Source organism: Pan troglodytes, chromosome 6, assembly GCF_028858775.2.
Source record: "Pan troglodytes isolate AG18354 chromosome 6, NHGRI_mPanTro3-v2.0_pri, whole genome shotgun sequence".
NCBI classification, from domain to species: Eukaryota; Metazoa; Chordata; class Mammalia; order Primates; family Hominidae; genus Pan; species Pan troglodytes.
In genome coordinates this window covers 21,590,092-21,614,460 of record NC_072404.2, presented here as the reverse complement: position 1 = coordinate 21,614,460, position 24,369 = coordinate 21,590,092, and the positions used below count along the sequence as shown (strand labels likewise).

Below are 24,369 nucleotides of genomic sequence, written 5' to 3'. Positions count from 1 at the left end.
CTGGGTTTTGTCACTAGATTCAAAAGCTAGGGACAAATTTCTGATTCTGCCACATTCTAAAAAGAACTGGATACCTAAGAAAATACACAGTGCAGTATTTAAAGAGACTTACTGTCTCCAGCTTTCAGAAAATAGATGGGTAGGTAGGTAGGTAGATAGATAGATAGATAGATACATGGGTAGGATGATAAAATATATATAAAATTGATGAATCTAGGTAGATGAGTTTCTTTGTGATATTCTTTAAAATCTTCAGGCAATGTGGAATTATATCTAAATAAATAATATTGAAAATAAAAAAACTTTAAAAATGTGGGGATCAGACCCCGTTAGAATCTTCTTAGGAAGATACCAAATTAACTGTGCTATTCCCAAACACCCTTTCATTACTGCCTCCCAATCAATCTTTATGAGTGGAAAGATAAGAGAATGAGTCAATGAAGTAACAACTCACTGGGTCAGCGGGAAATTTTCAACACTTTTTTCCCTTTCCCTACAGTGTGAGTGGTGAAGGTAGTGCTCCCTACTTCCAATCTTGTGAGTGGTTCCTTAACAGTCACTTAGAAAAATTGAGACAAAGTGGAGACTGGTATCTCTCATCCAGTTAGATATCTGGGAAAGGGAATTGCAGAGTAGGAGAGAGTAGGATGGAGTGCGAGAGCAGGAGAGAGAGAGAAAGACAGAGAAGGAGGAAGAAACCTCTATGCTTAGCAAGTCAAATGGACACTGAAGAAAACAGTCAGTCTTGCATGATTTTGCCAGGGCAACCCTTCCTCTGACTTATGATTCTCTCACGGGACTTAATAGATAAATACTTTCCAAACCCTGCTGAAAGTCTCCCTGCACTTTTCATGACATGGGAGATTCACTTCCAATTATCCGTTTTCAGTGTTCCCTTCAGCTCCAGCTCCTGGTCATAGAAACTCTTACCAAGCAGCCAGCTGTCTTGAGTGGTGTTTTGGTGAAGTTGGGAATAGCAGCCACTGATCGCACAAGCTTTACTATCTGGAGAGGGTAGCTGAGCCCAAATTGTTTACATCTTCTTTGTCCCCTGATAGAAAACAATTCCAGAGCAATCCAAAAGTCTCAGTAATCATTTACGTACACTTCCTTTTAAACACACAATGGCAGAAACAAGCTAATCTGGCTGTGATCGAATATGACAAATAAACAACTTTGTGTTACACTTTGAGGAAAGGAGTTCCTGATTTATGGAATTGAGACTTTAGATTCCTGGGTTTTTAGAATTATATTTTAATTTCATTGCTGTAGAATAAGATAAAAATATTTATTTCACTATTAATAGTCTTCAACCACTCTTCCTTTTATGCTCAAAACTTTTTTTTGGCTCCTTGCTATTTAAAATACACAGGCCCTGAACTTGCATTAAAGGCTCTGTGTAATCCAAGGTAGTCTCTCTTGCCTAATATTTCACCATTCCCCACATGCATTATTTAACCCAGCCTGCGATTTCCTTCTTACTGTCTCTGGTATTTGTCTTCTCCTTTATATTCCCACAGCTCACACTCTAGTCTATTCCATTATAACCTCACATCTGGATTATTACAACAGCCTACTTAGGTAGTCTTGTCAAAGCCGTTTTCAAACCATACTGCAGGCTGCTACCAGATAATTCTTCCTAAAACATGGCTTTTACCATGTCCCCTGTTCAAAACCCATCAGTGCCTCCTAATTCTCAAGAAAATCATTTTCATTTTAAGATTTTCCATGCTTGACTCCACAACAACTTGCCAACTTTCTCTGCTTTCCAAATAAACTCCGTCTCTGACTGTTTTTATTTTCCCTTTCTTCTACAATGTGCCTTACACATTCCCAACTTCTTTATACTATGCCTCAGCTTATCTGGCTTTTTGTTTTTATCTACAGAAATCTCCCCCATTCCTCAAGGCCAAGTTATTTTTTTTCCTCTCTCTTCATGTAAACTTCCAAATAATACATATTCACATAATAGCTTCCATTTATAAAGTTAGTCAAATTATACTGTTTTTCTGGCCATTTGGAAGATGGTATTAGGAAAAAGAGCATGGACTTTCAATTAACAGAGCCAAGGTTTGAGCTCCAAGGCCATCACTTACTGCCTGTGAAACTGGACATGCTTTCTCATCTTCCTGAGCTCCATTTGCCTCATCTACAGAAATAGAGTAACACAGTGTAAGTGTGTAGTCTTGTGTTTCCAAATAAAGTGTAGTCTTTTTTATTTTTTTTTTTGATATGGAGTCTCGCTCTTGTTGCCCAGGCTGGAGTGCAGTGGTGCAATCTTGGGTCACTGCAACCTCCGCCTCCAGGTTCAAGTGATTCTCCTGCCTCAGCCTCCTGAGTAGCTGGGATTACAGGCGCCCGCCACCATGCCCAGCTAATTTTTGTATTTTTAGTAGAGATGGGGTTTTGCCGTGTTGGTCAGGCTGGCCTCAAACTCCTGACCTCAGATGATCCACCTGCCTCAGCCTCCCAAAGTGCTTAGCATTACAGGCGTGAGCCACTGCAGCTGGCCAAAGTGTAGTCGTATAGAAAGCAGAATCCACGTCTTTTATTCTAGATTGCACAATGCCTAGAGGTGTTCAGAATACAGCATACACACACACACATGCGCGAGATCTGTGGGTGTACATAAAGATTTTCCAAGTAATGTACGGACAAGAAGATCTTAAAATACGGGGCAAATTTCCAGATCCTCAACTTACGTCTATGTACAGGCATACCTCAGAGATATTGCAGGTTTGGTTTAAACCACTGCAACAAAGTGATTGTTGAAATGAAGTGGGTCACACAAATGTTTTGTTTCCCAGTGGATATAAAAGTTATGTTTACACTATACTGCATTCTATTAAGTGTACAATGGCATTATGTCTAAAAAACAATTTGTTAATTAAAACAATTTATTGTTAAAAATGCTAATGATCATCTGAGGCGTCAGTGAGTCGTCATCTTTTTGTTGGTAGAAGGTCTTGCGTTGATGTTGATGGCTGCTGACTGATACGGCTGGTAGTTGCTGAAGGTTAGGGTGGCTGTGGCACTTTTAAAAAATAAGACACCAGTGAAGTTTGCCACATTGAATGACTCTTCCTTTTAAGAAAGATTTTTCTGTACCATGCAATGCTGTTCGATAGCATTTTACCCACAGTAGAACATCTTTCAAAAATGGGGTCAGTCCTCTTAAACTCTGCCACTGCTTTATCAACTAAGTTTATCGAATATTCTAAATGCTTTGTTGTCTTTTTAATAGTGTCATAGCATATTTACAAGGAGTTGTTTCTATCTTGAGATAGAAACAACTCCTCATCCATTTGAGTTCTTTAAGAAGCAACTCCTCATCCATTGGAGTTTGTTGTTGTTTTTGTTTTTGTTTTTGTTTTTTGAGACAGTCTTGCTTTGTCGCCCAGGCTGGAGTGCAGTGGTGTGATCTCGGCTCACTGCAACCTCTGACTCCTGGGTTCAAGCAATTCTCCTGCCTCAGCCTCCTGAGTAGCTGGGATTACAGGCGTGCGCCACCACTCCTGGCTAATTGTTGTATTTTTAGTAGAGATGGGGTTTCACCATGTTGGTCAGGCTGGTCTTGAAGTCCTGACCTCAGGTGATTTTCCTGCCTCAGCCTACCTGTGGGTCATGCCTGCTGGGATTACAGGCATGAGCCACTGTGCCCAAACTCCATTTCAGTTTTACTGTGAGACTGCAGCAGTCACATCTTCAGGTTCCACTTCTAATTTTAGTTCTCTTGCTATTTCTACCATATCTGCAATTACTTTCTCCACTGAAGTCTCAGACTCCTCAAAGTCATCCACAAAGACTAAAATCAACTTCTTTCAAACTCCTCTAAGTATTGATATTTTGACCTAATTTCATGGATCAAAAATGTGATTAATGGCATCTAGAATACTGAATCCTTTCCAGAAGGTTTTCGATTTACTTTTCCCAGATCTATCAGAGAAATAACTATCTATAGCTGCTACAGACTTATGAAATGTATGTCTCAAACGACAAGACTTGAAAATTGAAATGACTCCTTGATCCATGGGCTACAAGATAGATGTTGTGTTAGCAGGCATGAAAACAAAATTAATCTCCCTGTACATGTCCATCATATCTCTTGGGTGCCTGGGTGCATTGTTATTGAGCAGTAATATTTTGAAGAAAAAAATATTTTTTTGAGTAGTGGGTTTCAACAGTGAGCTCAAAATATTCAGTAAACCCTACTGTAACAGATGTGCTGTCGTGCAGACTTTGTTGTTCCATATATAAAGCATAGGCAGAGTAGATTTAGCATAATTCTTAAGGGCCCTAGGATTTTTGAAATGGCACATAAGCATTGCTTTCAAGTTAAAGTCACCATCTGCATTAGCCCTCTAAGAAGAGATTCAGCCTGTTGTTTGAAGTTTTCAAGCCAGGCATTGTCTTTCTTCTAGCTATGAAAGTCCTAGATGCCATCTTCTCCCAATAAAAGGCTATTTCATTTACACTGAAAACCTGTTGTTTAGTGTAGCCACCTTTATAAATGATTGTAGCTAGATCTTCTGGATAACTTCCTGCAGCTTCTCCATCAGCACTTGCTGCTTCACCTTGCACTTTTCTGTCATAGAGATGGCTTCTTTCTTTAAGCCTCATGAACCAAACTCTGCTAGTTTCACACTTTCCTTTTGCAGCTTCCTCATCTCTTTCAGCCTTCACAGAATTGAATAGAGTTGAGGCCTTGCTCTAGATTAGGGTTTGGCTTAATAAGAAAGTGTGGCTTTTTTGATCTTCTATACAGACCATTACAATTTTCTCCATGTCATCAATAAGGCTGTTTTGTTTTAGTATCATTCATGTGTTCACTGGAGTAGCATCTCTAATTTCCATATATATATTATATATATAATATATATGATATATATGATATATATGATATATATAATATATATGATATATATAATATATATTATATATAATATATATAATATATATAATATATAATATATATAATATATATATTATATATATCATATATATTATATATATTATATATAATATATAATATATATATTTTTTGTATTTACAACTTGGCTAACTGGTACAAGAGGTCTAGCTTTTAGCTGGCTTTTGACATGCCTTCATCATTGAGCCTAGTCATTTCCAGCTTTTAACTGAAAGTGAGAGATGTGCAACTCTTTCTTTCACTTGAATATTTAGAGGCCATTGTGAGGTTATTAATTGACTTAAGTCTAATAGTGTTTTATCTTAGTAAATAGGGAGGCCTGATGAGAAAAAAAGAGATGAGGAAATATCCAGTTAATAGAGCAGTCAAAACACACACATTTATTGATTAACTTCACTGTCTTATATATGGGCATCCTTTGTGGTGCCCCAAAGCAATTACAATAATGACATCGAAGATCATTGATCACAGATTACTATAACTGATATAATAATAGGAAAGAGTTTAAAATATTGTGAGAATTACCAAAATGTGACGCCGAGACATAAAGTGAGCACATGCTGTTGGAAAAATGGTCCCATAGACTTGCTTGATGCAGTGTTGCCACCAACCTTCAATTGGTTATAAAACATAGTATCTATGAAAGACAGTAAAGTGAAGCACAATAAAATAAGGCATACCTATACTTTCCTAAGAGTCATCTACCTAAGAAAGTGCCTATAGTCAAGAAATTAATAGTTCTTTTTTCTGTTTTACAACAGAAAGTTTTAATCTTATTTTATTTGTGACTCATGGTGTTCAAGTCTGCAGGCAGCTGAGAAAAGGGACAATTCAAAATATCGAGACACATGCACTCATATTTTAATCATGGCACTACTCAAAATAAAAAAGACATGGAATCAAACTATGTGCCTATCAACAGTGGATTGGATAAAGAAAATATGGTGCATATGTGCCATGGAATGCTATGAATAATATGCAGTCATAAAAAAAGAACAAAATTATGTCCTTTGCAGCAACATGGAAGCAGCTAGAGACTATTATCCTTAGCAAATTAATGCAGAAACAGAAAACCAAATACTGCATGTTCTCACTTATAAGTGGGAGCTAAATATTGGATTCTCATGGACATAAAGATGGCAACAAGAGACATTGGGGACTACCAGAGCAGGGGAGCGAGGAAGGGGAAAGTTCGAAAAACTATTGAGTACCATGCTCAGTACTTGGGTGAGGGGATCATTTGTACCCCAAACGTCAGAATCATCCAATATACCTAGGTAATAGACCTACACATATACCCCCTGAATCTAACATAAAAATTCAAATTATAAAAAATTTAAATATTGGTATTATGACACCAGTGAAAATGAATGGCACTAATTTCTAATTACTGATTAATGAACTTTTTCTTTGTACATCAGATGGCTTCAAATTCTTTGCAATCAGAAATACCATATTAGACTATGATCTAGTTATCTACATAGTGATTATAAAAAATAATTTTTAGCACTAAATTACACTGTCATATAACTCAGAAATTGTTCAAAGAATTGAATGAAATAGCTAAAATAATACTTCCTTCATTCAATTTTTTAAGTTTATGACTACATGCTTCCTCAGGGCTTCGATCTATAAAAATGAAAAATGAGTATCAAATTGATGTTGGAACCCATCTAATTCGAGCAATATATCTTACTTCTTCTTTCATCCAAGGATTTAAAACCTAACTGGACAAAAAAAATGCCTATCTATCTCATTAAGAAATGCATTTCTTAAAAAAAATCTTCACTTTGAAAGTTTAATAATTACTTAACAAAATGTGAGTTATATCTTACTTGGATCCATTTTATGACAATAGAAATAATTACAATAAAAGGCAGAAAAAAAGCACTTTTTAATATTTAGAGATTTGTAATTTCAGAAAATGAGAACAAAGTTAACTTTCCCTTTCAATCCTCATTATTGTGGCAGAGAAGTGTAATACATAAGCAATAAGATAATTTAAGACTAAAAATATAGTACATTTTGTCAAAATAGTCTTTGCTGGAAATGAGGTTATAAAGGAGCCAACACATACATTATAAAAGAGATTAGATTATAGATGATATCAAGTTGCTATGATGTTTATTAAAACAACAAACAGTAAAAATAAACATTGAACAAATAAACAGTAAACAAACAGCAAATAGTGAGGAGGTTGATTTAATGCCAATTTGTATAATATTCTGGAAATCGTATCTCTTCCAAACATATGTAAACATTTGATAAAATATGTATATATTTACTTGAAAATATGCATGGAGGAAAGTAATTTTTAAAAATTCCTTTTGGGAATTGAAGCAAAAATTATTAAGGCACACCATTGGAATTCCAACTATCTTTTTCTTACAAATTAATCCTTGCAATTAGGTGACACTCTAGTATACATGAAAGAACATACAAGAAAGAAAAAAAATCTTTTGGTAAGTCATAATCTTTCAACATATAAATTTTCAATAAAAACTAACGAAAGCAATTATGTTTCCTTACCTGCTACAGAAATTGATATAAGACTTACCTTCCTGCCGTAAACAACTAGAAAATTGGTATATTGATATTATTTGGCTCTGTGTCGCCACCCAAATCACATCTTGTAGCTCCCATAATTCCCACGTGTTGTGGGAAGGACCTGGTGGGAGAAGATTGAATCATGGGGCGGGTCTTTATTGTGCTGTTCTCGTGATAGTGAATAGGTCTGACATGCCCTATTCTGATCTGATGGTTTTAAAAATGGGAGTTTCTTGCACAAGCTCTCTCTTTGCCTGCTGCCATCCAAGATGTGACTTGCTTCTCCTTGCCTTCCACCATGATTGTGATGCCTTCCCAGCCATGTGGAACTGTAAGTCCAATAAACCTCTTTCTTTTGTAAATTGCTCAGTCTCAGTTATGTCTTTATCAGCAGTGTGAAAATGGACTAATATGGTAAATTGGTACCAGTAGAGTGGGGCATTGCCAAAAAGATACCTGAAAATATGGAAGCCTCTTTGGAACTGAGTATCAGGCAGAGTTTGGGACAGTTTGGAGGGCTCAGGAGAAGACAAGAAAATGTGGGAAAATTTGGAACTTCCTAGAGACTTGTTGAATGGCTTTGACAAAAATGCTGATACTGATATAAACAATAAGGTCCAGACTGAGGTGGAGGTGAGGAACTTATTGGGAACTCATGTGGAGATGAGGAACTTATCTCCTCATGTGGAGATGAGGAACTTATTGGGAACTGGAGTGAAGATGACTCTTGTTATGGTTTAGCAAAGAGACTGGTGGCGTTTTGCCCCTGCCCTAGAGATTTGTGGAACTTTGAACTCGAAAGAGATGATTTAGGGTATCTGGTGGAAGAAATTTCTAAGCAGCAAAGCATTCAAGAGGTGACTTGGGTGCTGTTTAGGCATTCAGTTTCAAAAGGCGAACAGAGCATAAAAGTTTGGAAAATTTGCAGACTGACAATGCAATAGAAAAGAAAATCTCATTTTCTGAGGAGAAATCCAAGCCCAAGCTGGCTGCAGAAATTTGCATAAGTAACAAGGAGCTGAATGTTAATCACCAAGACAATGGGAAAAATGTCTCCAGGGCATGACAGAGACCTTTGCAGCAGCCCCTCCCATCACAGGCCCAGAGGCCTAGGAGGAAAAAGTGGTTTTGTGGGCCAGGCCCAGGCTCCCCATGCTGCTTGGTGCTCTGCATGCCAGCTGCTCCAGCCATGGCTGAAAGGGGCCAATGTAGAGCTAGGGCCATGGCTTCAGAGGGTGCAAGCCTTTAGCCTTGGCAGCTTCCATGTGTTGTTGAGCCTGCGAGTGCACAGAAGTCAATAATTGAGGTTTTGGAACCTCTGCCTAGATTTCAGAAGATGTATGGAAATGCCTGGATGCCCAGGCAGTAGGGACAGGGTCCTCATGGAGAACCTCTGCTAGGGCAGTGCAGAAAGGAAATGTGGGGTGGGCACAACCACACAGAGTCCCTACTGGGGCATTGCCTAGTGGAGCTGTGAGAAGAGGGCCACTGTCCTCCAGACCCCAGAATGATAGATGCTGGGGTGACTGCTTGCACTGTGTGCCTGGAAAAGCTGCAGACACTCAATGCCGACCTATGAAGCCAGCTGGAAGGGAGGTTGTACCCTGCAAAGCCACAGGGGAGGAGCTGCCCAAGACTATGGGAACCCACCTCTTGCATCAGTGTGACCTAAATGCGAGATGTGGAGTCAAAGGAGATCATTTTGGAGCTTTAAGATTTGACTGCCCCACTGGATTTTGGACTTGCATGGGGCCTGTAGCCCCTTTGTTTTGTACAATTTCTCTCTTTTGGAATGGCTGTATTTACCCAACGCCTGTACCCGCATTGTATCTAAGAAGTAACTAACTTGTTTTTGATCTTACAGGCTCATAGGCAGAAGGCACTTGCCTTGTCTCAGATGAGACATTGGATTGTGGACTTTTGAGGTAATGCTGAAATGAATTGAGACTTTGGTGGACTCTTGGCAAGGCGTGATTGGTTTTGAAATGTGAAAATATGAGATTTGGGAGGAGGCAGGGGCAGAATGATATGGTTTGGCTCTGTGTCCTCATCCAAATTTCATCCTGTAGCTCCCATAATTCCCACATGTTATGGAAGGGACCCAGTTGGAGATGATTGAATCAGGGGGGCGGGTCTTTCCTGCACTATTCTCTTGATAGTGAATGGGTCTCACGAGATCTGATGGTTTTAAAAATGGGAGTTTCTCTGCACAAGCTCTCTTTTTGCCCGCTGCCATCCACGTAAGATGTGACTTGCTCCTCCTTGCCTTCCGCCGTGATTGTGAGGCCTCCCCAGCCATGTGGAGCTATAAGTCCAATAAACCTCTTTCTTTTGTAAATTGCCCAGTTTCAGGTATGTCTGTATCAGCAGTGTGAAAATGGACTAATACATATATGAAGCAATGGTTTGCAGACATTGGACAACTGTCATTATAGACCATGAAGATATTAATAATCCTGATATTGAGAAAAGATAACCAAGTGTGATGAGCCCTATGATTTTTGTGACTTTTTCTCTAGAGGCATTCTCCAGCCCATGGTGTAGGTGGTGGGGGATTCCCAAGTATAGAATGGTGATCTCTCTGAAGAGGCAGAGACTAGATTTCAGGGAGGTGGAGAAAGCTGAAAATTGTAGAGTGCCAGAAAAGAGGGAGCTGGAGAGTGAAAGCCTCAGAAATCTGCATAGGGTACCCTTGAGTCTGTTTCTAAATTTGAAATTGCCCATGCATAGGAAACAATCCACTAGTCAAGGAAAAGAAAGACTTGAGACCTGAAAGCTAAAGAAGTGCAGAGTTTACAAGGCTAGGAGATTTGAGTTTTGACCAGCTAGAATGGAGAGTTTACGTTGCACACTCAGGACATTCAATATACACAGCAGAAAGAGTTAGTAGTAGGACTGGAAAAAAAAATTCCTAGTGCAAAACTACCCCAAACGTGCTCTACTAAAACTTAAAAATAAACCTCAAAAAATTTAATTTTTCTACAAATAACTATCTGACAGACCAAAGTTCAATAGCCTTTAAACAATTTTTAAATTAGTACTCAAAAATATAAAACTCACAAGTGCCCAGCACTGAATAAGAATGATTAGAAATAAGAAACAGGAAATTGTTACCTATAAGCAGAAATAGAAGCAAACCCAAAAAATGGAAGAAGAGGTGAAATAAACAGACAATGATTTTAAAAGGGCAATCACAGATATCTTCAAGTATTTAAAACAAAATGTGAGGAAAGAAATAGATGCAATGAAAAAGAACCAAAGAGAACTAAAATAAGTTTTACTGGATGAGATTAACAGATTAAACACAATGTTAGAAAAGATCAGTAAACTTGAATATGCAGTAGTTCAAACTACAAAATGAAGTGCAGAGAGAGAAAAAAGAAAAAGAATGGAAAAAAAAAATAGATACTCAGGGGCTTGTGATAAATGTCAGATAGTGTTAAATCCTGAAGTGAGAATCATTAAAAATATTGGACGAGGTGCTGGACGCAGCGGCTCACCCCTGTAATCCCAGCACTTTGGAAGGCCTAGGCGGGCAGATCACCTGAGGTCAGGAGCTTGAGTTCAGCCTGGCCAACAAGCTAAAACCCCATCTCTGCTAAAAATACAAAAATTATCCTGGTGTAGTGACGGTCACCTGTAATCCCACCTACTTGGAAGGTTGAGGCAGGAGAATTGCTTGAAGCCAGGAGGTGGAGGTTGCAGTGAGCCAAGATTGTGCCACTACACTCCAGCCTGGGCGACTGAGTGAGACTCCGTCTAAATATATGTGTGTGTATATATATATACACACATGCATATGAAGAAATAATAGCTGAACATTTTCCAAATTTAATAAAAATATGACTCCACTGATACATAAGGATTAATAACCCACAAATACTATGAATCCAAGACCTTTCCAGCTTCTAGAGCCACCCACATAATCCCATTTCTTCATCTCCAAGGATAGCAACATTGCACCTCCTTGTGAACTTCTTACATAGTCACATCTTCTTCTGTCTTTCTGAGTCTCTCTTCCAGTTTTGACTCCCTGTGAATACACTGAATCTACATACATAATTAAGACTCTATTTTAAGGTCAGTTAATTAGCAACCTTAATTCCATCTACAACCTTAATCTCCCTTTGCCACAAAAAGTAGTATATTCACAAGTTCCAAGTATTAGAGTGTGTTTATCTTTGGAGTGCCATTATTCTGCCTACCACAAATACCTAGGCACATCATAATTAAATTGCAGAAAACTAACAATACAGAAAAAAATCTCGAAAGTAGAGAGGAAAAAAGTGCACATTATATACAAAGGAATAAAATAAGTGTGACAGCAGAATTATTTTAAGAAGCTTTGTAAGATGGTACATAATGAAATGGTGTTGTTAAAGCACTGAAAAAATAGTGTAAACACAATAGAAACATCTCTCAAAAATAAAGACAAATTAAAAGGAAATATAAAGGGAGATCATGTTTAACAAGTGTACCAAGATAATTAAATGAGGAAGATATTTATTTCCAAAAATGATTCCGGTATAATTAGACATATACTTGAAAAACATGTTCCTCAACCATTACCTTAACCTATACATGCAAAATTAGTTTCAAGTGGATCAGATATAAACATAAAAGTTAAAACTTATAAAATGTCTAGTAAAATAAGATAGGAGAAAACCTTTGTAACTTTGGGGGTAGGCAATGTACCTTGGGACACGAAAAGTGTAAATCATAAAATTTTAAAAGTCAACAATTGAGTTTTATTATATTAGCAACTTCTGCTCTACAAAAATGTACTACCAAGAATGAAAAGAAAACGTATGGAGTGGGAGCAAATGTTCATAGCCCATATTAATATTTCTGACAAAGTTCTGGTTTCTAGAATACATAAGAATTCCTACAAATGTAAAGAAGCCAAAAAAATCAAAATAAGCAAAATACTTGATAAATCTTTCATAAAAGAAAATACGTAAAAGACTAATAAGCACATGCAGGATGCTCAATATCATAAGTCATTCAGAAAATGCAAATTAAAATCACAATAAAATGCACTGCACATCCACTGGAAGGGCTAATATTAAAATGTCTGGCAGGCATTCTGCTTCTGTCCATAAAGGATTTACTGTTGCAGAGAATGTCTCCTCAATGTAAACAGAAAACTGGACAAAATAATGGAAACAACTGTTTCCAGATACTGAACAACAGACACCAGAGGATTATAATCTCTAAGAGAAGGAAAACAAATGGGGTCAGCGCTCTAAATGCTCCAGTGCTTCCTGGAAGCAATTTCCAGGCCTCAGGGTAGGATGGATGAGCCCAAATGGAGCCTGGTGTCCTTGTAGATTCAGGGTTTAAAAAGATAGAGTTTGAAGAGGACAACATGCTGGAATTTGTGAGTCAGAATAGTTAAGAGGAGGAAGAAGCTACAGAGGGAGAGACTTTTCTTTAGAAATAGGCAGACTGATTCTAAAAATCGATATGGAAATTCAAAGGACATAGACTATGCTTATTAACATCGAAAGTAATGGCAAAAACTGCAACTGCTTTTGCACCAACCTAAAAGCAATAGAAGTAAAAGTCAAAGTTAGCACATTCTCTGAATTAAGAATTTAACAAAACTACAGTAATCAAGACATGGTCATAATGGTCTTAAAAATATACAAATCCAACAGAATAGGGAGTTTAGAAATATATCTAGTCCTTAAATAAATATGAACAATGATTTTGTTAAAAGTGTGAAGATAAGTATGCATAAAGTATAGCCATCTCAACACATGTGATGGAAGACTGAATACCTACACGAGAAAAGAAAAAAGAACCTCAGCATCACCGCACACTTCCAGTAGATTAGAGACCTAACTGGGAAAGCTAAAATGATACAACTAGAAGAAAGCAGAGAAAATCATTATAATCTTGGCATAAGCAAAGATTGATCAGGTATGTAAAGCTAAATTCATTTAAAATGTTAAAAAATGAGCTTCATTAAATTAAAAACATTTACTTTTCAAAAGAAATTATTTACAAATTAAAAGGCAAGCCACAAACTGGGAAAAATATTTACAAAACAACGATCTGATAACTGTCTTGTATCTAGAATATACAAAGAGCACACAAGTCAATGAGAGAAAGAAACATAAAAATAGGCTGAAGATTTGAACAGACATTTCATCAAAGAAGATATAAAAATTACAAGCACAAGAAAAGAAACTCAACATCATAATTAATTAGGTAAATGCAAATCAAAATCACAGTAAAATTTCTATTTCTCATCCATTGTAATAGTGCCATATTTAAGAAATCACTGCCTGACCCAATAAGATAAAGCTTTTCTTCTATGTTTTATTCTCAAAGTTTTATATTTTAGGTTTACATTTAGGGCTATGCTTCATGTTGAGTTAATTTTTATATATGGCGTGGAGTATAGATTGAAGCTTTTATTTTTCACAGTAGCCAATTGTTCCAGCACCATCTCTTTTCTCCTTTTGCCATTGAATTGACTGGGCATTTTTGCCAAAAATCAGTCGTTCATATATGTGTAGTTCTATTTCTGGAATTTCTATTGTATTTCATAGATCTATTTTTTTTTATTTTGATGCCATTACCAGACAATCTTGACTATTATAGCTTCATAATCATTCTTGAGATCAAATGTTAGTTTTTTTCAATTATTTTATCCTTTTTCAATAGTTGCTTTGACTATTGTTGTTCATTTCTACATAAATTTTAAAATCAGTTTACTTTTCCCAAAAAATAGCTTGCTGAGATTTTGATTGTAGTTAATGTGACATACAAATTAAGTTGGGGCGATTTACATATTAAAATATTGAGTTCTCTAACCTGTATGCAAGGTAAGTTTACCAATTTATTTAGGTTTTTAAAATTTCTACCAACATTGTTTTGTGAATTTGTTTGATATAGGTCTAGTATATCTGTTTTTGGATTTATCCCTAACCTCTACATACCCTTTTGGTTTGCATGGGACATCATCAATCTAGACATCCAAACCAAATTTTATTGGGGGTCCATCCTGTTTCTGCAGAGTGGACACAATTGCAGGGAACATGACCATGGCCTTGAGGCAAAATATTGAAAACAGTGTTACCCTTCTCACTCAATCAGAAAGATCTTGAGTAAGAATGTCAATTGGCCTGTCTTGTTTTGTGTGCCCAACTCTGGCTATCTGTCAGGAGTGCTTTTGGCAATAAAACAGAAGATAACCTCACAATAGTGGCTTAAACAATTGGATAATTTTTTTTTCCTATGACAAAACCAAAGGTAGACCGTTTGTGGCCAGAAAAGTGACTGAAGGACCCAGGCACTTTCCATCATCTTGAACCAACATCTTTAGTGTTGACTTATGCCCTCAGGCTTATTGCTTCGTGGTTATAGAATGGATGCTGTGCCTCTAGCTATTACATCTGAATTTCAGGCTGGAGAGAGAACAAATGGGCAAAAGGACAAGCCAAGTGAGTCAGTTCTTTATTATCAGGGAAGGAAGTAAAATCTTTCCCAGAAATCCTATTCAGCAAACTTTCACTTACATCTTATAGACTAGAAATGGACCACATGGCTACTCTTATCCACAGAAGAGTCTGAGAAGTCAATTATTTTGTCTTTTTCAGTCTCTGTGATAGAGTCAAGTAGGGGAGAATGTGATTATATTTGAGTATTGAGTGAGCCAAACTACAATGGCTGCCACACTGACTGATATTATGACAGGAGAATAGGAAAGTGCTATTGTCCTGGCCTGAGTTATAGGTCTGTCTCTGTGGTCAGGGAAGAGCCCCTTCTATTTTCACAAAAGAAGGATAGAGCATGACTAAATTGACAGAAAAAATAGTTATCAAGACACACAGAGTTAAGGCAAATCTCTGGAATCTGTCTCTTAGGATAATGATATAGCCTGGGCAACATAGTGAGGTCCTTATCTCTACAAAAAAGGAAAAAAAGTTAGCTGGATTCAGTGGTGCATGCTTATAGTCCCAGCTACTCAGAAGGCTGAGGTGGGAGAATCACTTGAGCCCAAGAGGTCGAGGATACATTGAGCTGTGACTGCACTACTGTTCTCTAGCCTGAGCGACAAAGTGAGACCTTGTCTCAAAAAACAAACAAACAAAAACAAAAAAACAAAACAAAGCAAAAAAAAAGGATAATGACAATCAGTTTTAATTTTCAGGACTGTTTTTCTATATTTAAATCCGAAAGCGATAGAGTTAAAAATGACGTCTCTTATCCACTCCTAAAGCCTGCTGATGTTTCTCTAGATATGTACTGTGTAAGGAAAAATGAAGAGCAAAATAAGAAGTCAAGGCAAGTCCTGTGTTCAAATCCTAGCATACCTACTATCTGAATTTGTCATCATCGGTAAGCTACTTAAATCTTAGGAGCCTCAGTTTCCACCAGTATAAAACGGGGATAACTACACCCAATGGCTGTAGTATTTGGGGAGATTCATTGAGGTAATTGATATAGAGCATCTAGCTTCTACTTGCCACTTAAAAATGTCAATTTTCTTCCCTGTTGCTTCTTTATTTTTATCCTTTTATTTCTGCTGACTAGATTTAAAGCATCTCTCAAGCTCCTATTTGTGCTCTTCCCCAAAGGACTCCTTAAATGTCAAGTTAAGTCCAGATTTTCAGAAGTTTGCATAATGTTTGTGAAAGAGCCATGGAAACATATATGTCTGGCCAAATGACCTTAACCTTCCCAGGTCTAACCAAGCTATAGTTTAGAACTTCTCAGCATGGCTGTGTTCAGGAGACAAACTGCTTCATGATTTTGAGATTTATTTGCTCATAGTATAGGTCAGCTTCGTGATATTTCTTCAGAAAAGCCCCCCCTAGTCAATTTATACATTTTATACTCATATTAACATGTACCTCTCTTTTCTAGCACTCAGGACAAATTCTAATTTTGCATCTGTGGGACTGCTTTTAAGTTTTGATCTGTCTTCCTGAAAGAAGGGACAGTATTTTCTTCTGCTTACCGCTGTGACCTAAGTGCTGTGGCCAGAGAAAAGAGATAGCCAACATTCCAGAAGAAATAAAATACCTTTTCTGAATTTTCCCTGAAACCTGTCTGCACCCCTCCCCTTTCCATAGTTTGCGTTATCAACGTTCACTTGTCTTCTAAGAGTTAGGAAGCTGCATTTGTGTCCAAGATAACAAAATTAGGTTTCTCTATCACTATCAACTTAAAGACTTCCTTCCAAACATTTACTCCTTTAAATTTTTCATTCGCTTGCTGAAATAATTTACTCCTTTATTTTTTCATTCACTTGCTGAAATAATTTTAAGGAAGAAAATATCTCATGCAGCTCTCATTTTAATTTTTATAAATGACAGGATCCGTTTTACAAAAGTGGGGATTGGGTTAAGAGGCTCTAAAAATGCATTTCCACTTAAGCTGATGCACTCTAGAACAATGTGCAGCTGAATGGACATTTCCTGTCCTACAACCACAGAAGAATGGGAAGGCAAGCTAATGATTGCCTGTTGGGGCCTGGGATTCGGAGTTCAGCCTTGTAAGAGCTGTGCTAAGAGGTTTCTGTACTGTCTACCACCTCCTATTTGGAAACCCATTTGACTTTTTCCATTAGTGTTTTTCTTCTTTTTGAAGTGTTGTAATTCAGCCTCAGTGTGTGGTCTGGCTTCGTTCTCACTAGAGCAGAGACTGGAAGAATTGAGCCAAACTGTGGTGGGCCAATGATAAAAATTGCTTCTATTTTCCATTTTAACAATTGTTTTGACTTTAACAAGTTTGAGGCTGGAACTTTTTGGTTGGGAGAATGGGCTTTTGAATATCAATGAATAAAAAATAAATAAAAATAAAGGGATACATCTATAGGATATGGTGCACAAGAGGAAAAATAATTGTCTATCCCAATATTACCCCTAATTTGTTTAATTTTAATTTTTTAAGGAAACTACCTCTTTGTGATTTGTCAAGAGTCATCAAATTGGTATGCACCACCACTGTGCCACCACAAACCCACTTTCTCTGCTTTATAGTACCATACTTCCTTTTAGATTCTAATTTGGGTTTCAATTCATGTCTTTCCATAAGTCAGCTCACTCTTGAACCTGAACCAACTCCCTGACAACACATTTTGAATGAGTTAATGGGGGAAATGTCCACATTTAAGACCTCATGTTATATTCATTGCCTTTCTGGTTACCCATAATTGAATGATTATAGAAGAGAAATCTGTTCTAAAGCACAGAGAGTGATGCTTCTCTCACTCTGTTGAAAGTTATGTTCATAATATAAATTATGTCATAAATGATGTCACAAATTCAGGAACAAACATGTGGCTACAAATTGATATTCAACATGACACTATCAAATTAATGTTGAAACATTAGACAAACCGTTTATTTTTACTGCCTCAACTTTTTTTTTTTTTGAGATGGAGTTTCACTCTTGTTGCCCAGGCTGGAGTGCACTGCCATTATCTTGGCTCAACACAACCTCCGTTTCCCGGGCTCAAGCGATTCTCCTGCCTCAGCCTCCTGGGTACCTGGGGTTACAGGCATGCACCACCACATCTGGCTATTTTTTTTTTTTTTTTTGTATTTTTAGTAGAGATGGGGTTTCTCCATGTTGGTCAGGCTGGTCTTGAACTCCCGACCTCAGGTGATCCTCCTGTCTCAGTCTCCCAAAATGCTGGGATTACAATCGTGACCTGCCTCTGCTAAATGAGATAATGAAGTCTGTCTCCACTTATGTTGAAGAATTAAGGAGTTATTTTTAATAACGTGATTCTAAAGTCATCTGGCCCCCAGATGCACTGCTTTTTAGAATAAGGTTAGACATAGAGAAATAATGAGCTTTATTCATTATTTACCATATAGCTCAATATTCAATGTCGGCTGAATTTAGAAGTTTTAAAGCACGATCACATCTTATCATTTTGTAAAAGTAATTTGCCCACAACTCACATTCACCCTATTTTTTTAATTAATTATAACCACAGATTCTGAGGTTGTGCCTTCTTCCTGTATCATTGCTATATTACTCTGTTTCTCAGGTTTTTGTTTTCATTCACTCTGAACTAATGCTATGAATTAGAAGTTTTTCTATTCATCAAACATTATTGCAAGGGTTTACTGAATTTGTTCACTTATTTATATTTTCAATACATATTTACTGAACACAATGTATGTGCAAGACTTGGAGATACACCAAAAATAAGAAACACAAAATCCCTGCCCTTGGGTAGCTTATTTTTAGGTAAGAGTGGGTGAAGCTATGAAGAAAAACAAAAGTGAATATTGGACAGGGAGTGACAAGATGGATAATGACCTCTCTATGGAGGCAACGTTGGAAGAAAAGACTGAAAATATAACAAGAGTCAAGTACTGTGAAGACCTGGGAAGGCATTCCAGGCAGAGAGAAGAATAAGAGTAGACTGAGAGGGAGCAAGGGGAGAGAGGTAAGGAATAGAGCCCCAGGGAACTGGGACAGAGCTAGACCCATAAGACCTGTGGCGCATGGCGAGTCATTAGGATTTTATGCTGAGTGTGATGTCCTTAGAATTAAAGAAAACTTTTGTGCTGTTAGTCTCTAGTATTATAAAGGCCTAATTCTTGGAAAATTCAATCCATAAGTATATATTGGAGGTTTTCTTTGTGCAAGGCGTTGGGCTCAATGTGTGAGAAAATAAAAAATACAGTTAGAAGCTTGGCCTCCAGAATCTAACAGGGTATTTGAGTAGATGAATCACATACAGATAATGAAGTGTTTTACATCAGGGAACTGTACCTGTCAAATTAATGATATGGAATAGAAACCCATATTTCTTCTCTTTAAAGAGCTTATACCTTATTGGGTCGATAAAATGGTCATAGCTAAAGAAAATGTATGACAGACTGTAAAAAGTATTTAGAGAATAAGTACCTAAGTGACTGTTAGAGCAGTAAGGTGATGCTTGTTGGAAGAAAGAAGGCTTGAGGCGGAGGCTTGAGCAATAAGCATTTACATTAACATTCCATTGCAACTGAATTTCATGTGTGAGGTATGAAGTAGAAATAAATTACCACCTTTTTAATAAAAATTCAATTGACCTAGCACCATTTACTGAAAAGACAACCTTTTCCTTGTTGCATCTTTTCAGTTTTGTTGAGGTACAGTTGAAAATTAAAAATTGTATATATATTTGCACATTGTGAAATATTCACAATCAAGCTAAGTAATGTATATTTTTCTCAAAAGCAATTTTGGAGTTGTTTGAATCTCACAGTTGTCTTTTTTCAAAAACAATTTTGGTGTAAATCAGAGATTAGAAGATTCAATATTATTAAGATATCAGTTTTTCCTATATTTCTTACCTTGATATTTTCCTCCCTTTGATGTATTTTCTTTGATTTCTCTTGTAGTATTTTCTAGATTTCTATGTAGCAGTATTGCAACTTTTTATTAGACTTATTCCTAGGTGTTTGGTGGCTTTCAAACTATTGTAAATTGATTTAGCTTTCAACTTTCGCTTTTAAATGTTTGTTGCTAATATAGGAATGTAATTAATTCATATAGAAATTATACTCAGCAACACTGCCATTTTTATTAATTCTATTAATTTATCTATAGATATGGCATTTTCAGTCCTTTCTTTGTGCTTCATTACAAATTATTTTCTACTAATCTATAGGCCAAACACTAATCCCGTCTTCTGCAGTTTCTAAGGTGCCATTAGATTCATCCTTTAATTCTTAACTTCTTTTTTAAGAGTTGATGTTTGGGAAATTTTCAAATTGTACTCTATCTTATTACATACATTAAACTCAGTTATTTTAAATCTGTGTGTATCTCCAACAAAATTTAGATTACTTGGACACCTGTTCCTATCTGTTTTCTCTTTGGGTTTGGTTAGTGACTGTGTTTATTGACGTGTTTTCTAAGTTTTTATTAAATGCTGGACAGTATGTAGGAAAAAAATGTAGAACATTTGGATGATATCTTCCTCCAAAGACGATTTCATGTGTTTTGTTTTTTCCAGTCCCAAGTACAGACAAATCATTTTCATCTAGGCAAAACTGGCCTATTTTTAGTTTGTTCTCAGTCATTGCTATGCAATGTTTGTAGGAATCTCAACTAAAAAAGAGCTTTGGTGTTTAAATAGGATCATTCTTATTTGGGGTATCTGAACACTACTCTTTGTCTTTCTAGCACAATAAAAGTATCAAAATCATTGCTAAGCTATTTTTTAGTTTCTAAGCACAGAATCAGAGTTTCTCAGTGTCTTAGAGTTCGTAAATGCTAAGAGTAGAAACTGCGTAGAACGTCAAAGTCACTTTTCTGAAGTTCACTGATTTGGGCCCCTCACATTTTTAGACTATTGCTTCATGATCAGTTTCTGTGCTTAGAGCTGAGAATTGCTTGCTAATGGAAAAAAGTGAAGGCAAATGAACATTCATCCTAATGTACTTCCATTCTCTTCAGGAACTCAGTTCCTCCATTTCTTGTTGACTTAGTTGATCTCCAATAATTTTAAGTAGTTGTTTTCTGCTTCATTTGTTTTATGCAGGTTTCATAATTGATCTCATTGAAAGTATTTGTATTATACCAAATACTGCACAGCAGAAAGGAATCCAGAGTAATAAATGCAGTTGAAGTAAATGAAATAATGCTGAAGAGAAAAATTGAAAAAGGAAAATCTATACATTATTATGCAATTTTTGCCTATTTAATGTAATTTTACAGTTCAAATGCATGGCATATAAGAAATTTTATAATCTGACTCTAAACTCTTCTCCAATATTATTTCCCACCATATTTCCTAAACCAAACTGAACTTCTCAAGGTTTCAAAAATATTTTATGCATTTCCTCAAATCTACGTTTTTGCATGCTATTTTATATACATACAACTAAGCTTCTCAACTGGTAAGTCCTGAATATTTGCATGCAACCAGTGGACTAAATGTGTGATATTGATTCCACAGTTCATAGGATAGCTGGTCAGAGCCGGGGTGGCCAGAGAACACGAGAAAGTTGCTTCCAGCTGAGAATCATTTTCTCATTTCCAGAAGTGTGCCATAAAAATATTAACGTATGTGCCATGATATGAACAAATTTGGAAGCAGTGGCCAAGAATATCTGATCCCCATATACAATCAACTTTTGTTCCATGAAAGATTTTGCTCATTATTTAAGACATTCCTCAAGTGTAATCTTCTTTTTTTTTTTTTTTTTTTTTTTTTTTTTTTTTTTTTTTTTTGAGACAGAGTCTCGCTCTTTCGCCCAGGCTGGAGTGCAGTGGCGCGATCTGCAATCTTGGCTCACTGCAAGCTCCACCTCCCAGGTTCACGCCATTCTCCTGCCTCAGCCTCCCGAGTAGCTGGGACTACAGGCGCCCGCCACCACGCCCGGCTAACTTTTTGGATTTTTAGTAGAGACGGGGTTTCACCTTGTTAGCCAGGATGGTCTCGATCTCCTGACCTCGTGATCCGCCCATCTCAGTCTCAGCCTCCCAAAGTGCTGGGATTACAGGCGTGAGCCACTGCGCCCGGCCAAGTGTAATCTTCTTTTAACTCATTTTATTCGTTTCTATAACAATTTAATTTCGTAATTTTGTAGCTTTTGATATTGTACCAAATACATGGGTCTTGAAGTTAGAAAAACTAAATTTGAATCCTACATGAGGACTTCTGGTCCTTGGTAAGTTTTCTCTGAGTGTCAATTGTCACATCAGGGAAATGAGGGAAATACTAATTATACTGTTTTAAAAATACTTACTGAATGCATATTTTATACTAACCACTGAAGAGGGTATTAGATGAAAAGAGAAAATTTCTATGAATGCATAGCAACAGCACAGGATATGACATCTTATAGTAACTTAATTTAAAATTTTTCTTTTATTATTTTAAGATTAATAAATTAGATTAATAACAGTTGATGAAGGACTAGGACCAATTCATGGAAATTCCAAATGTTAGAGCCTGAGTAAATACACAAATTGTATCTTGCAACATAAGGCCCTCTAAGCTCTTATTGTTGTATAGGTGAGTTGTAAAGAGTCGTCTTTGACATCCTTTGCTCATAAGATTTATTAATATAAGTAGAGTATCATATGCATATTGTTTGCTTATTAATTCATGATTATATTTATTGCAGTGGTTCATTCATTCTACACTGTAGGTTGTCAAGAATATAGGCCCTGAGTCAGGTAGACCTGGGGGTTGAATCCTGTCTCTACCATTAACTATTATAGCTCTTCATTACATGTTTATAATATGTTCATCGGCTAATGAACGAACCTAGGCTCAGGCTTCCTCGTCTATAAAAACTGGTGTGATGATATATGCCTCATAGGATTTTTGTGATGATAGAAGGAGATTCTACATATAAAACAACATGGTGTGGAACAATCAGTGTTTAATAACTGCTGTCTATTGTTACTATTTGAACCTTAGGCTCTTTTCTTCAGGGTCCTAATATATTAGCCAAGGAGCAATTTAATATATTTCCATCTTCCATTTCCATTTTCTAAAATCCTCAATCCCAGGTGAGGGTGCTGGAAAAGGTTTTCTTTCTTAAATGAATTTAGGCAGACCAGTTATTCCACATAAATCAAGTACCCCCTTGAGGTTCCCTGGTTCTAAAAGCATGGGAATGTGGGTAGTCTTGGCTTCACTGTCTTTGTCCGGTGTGTAGGATGTCCTGGCAGTCCATCCACTTGATCTGAAATTTGGCCTTGGGGCTGGGTTCTGTTCACTTCCTCCTAACTAGGCTTTCAGGCCAGGAAAATGTTGTAATAGAGTTTCTTCTCTCCAGAAAATCCCTAGAGATTCTTCCTCTTGGACTTGAGGGTAGACATTCAAATACTGCCTTCCTTGGATGTTTTTTAGTTTAGCTGAGGATTAAATTTTTCAAATTGTCTGCCTTAATAAATATGTCCAACCCTTCTATTCATTCCTTATTTGAACCCAAGGTCAGGGGGCTGTTTATATTTTAGCCTCTTCCAGAAACCCATATTCTTTTCCTTTGTAACCTTTTAACCCATTTTCTTTCTTTCTTTTTTAAGTGTTAGGATTTTTAGTTGCTTGCTGACTTTTCCGTTTTATACCTTTAATCTTCTTTTATGTTATATTTTAATATATGCACTAGGGCACAATGAGGTTTCTTTTATAATAGCATGAAAGGCAGAGAAAAAATAGTTTGGATCAATAACAAAATATTCAGGAAATGGACATGGAAAAGACCCATTTTTAAGTTTAGCTGGTAAAAACATAAGCTCTTTAGGGAAGGAGAAAGTGCTTCCAAAGGACAACCCTTGTAAAAGAAGAGACTCCCATGGCCCTGATTCACTGTCTATTTATTTTAGGCTTGTGTTTCTGAGTGCAGTGTGAAAAATGGAAGAAGTCATATAGCACAATTTATTGTTGAGTCCCATAGGTCATGGAGCAGAAATTTATAAACATACTGAGGGATATATGTAATGGCACAAATGACTGCACTGCTTTTCAAAGAGTAACCCACACAAAGCACCATTGCTTATAAATACTTCACTCACTGATATGGTTTGGTTCTGTATCCCCTTGCAAATCTCACCTTGAATTGTAATAATCTCCATGTGTCAAGGGTGGGACCAGGTGGAGATAATTGAGACATGGGGGCAGTTTCCCCCATGCTATTCTCATGATGGTAAGGAATTTCTTAGGAGATCTGATGGTTTTATAAGGGGCTTCCCCCTTCGTTCAGCACTCATTCTCTCTCCTGCCACCCTGTGAAGAGGTGCCTCCCACCATGACTGTAAGTTTCCTGAGGCTTTCCCAGCCATGCTGAACTGTGAGTCAATTAAACCTCTTTTCTTTAAGAATTACCCAGTCTCGGGTATTTCTTCATAGCAGTGTGAGAATGGACTAATACACTCAACTATCTAGAATTTGTTGTTTTCTGATTGAA

At 36.8% G+C, this 24,369-nt stretch overlaps 1 long non-coding RNA gene across 1 annotated transcript in view; it reads left to right on the top strand.

The window, feature by feature from the left end:
• Positions 1-24,369, top strand: part of LOC129144523 (uncharacterized) — a 163,621-nt gene that overhangs the window by 63,087 nt on the left and 76,165 nt on the right. The window lies entirely within an intron of this gene.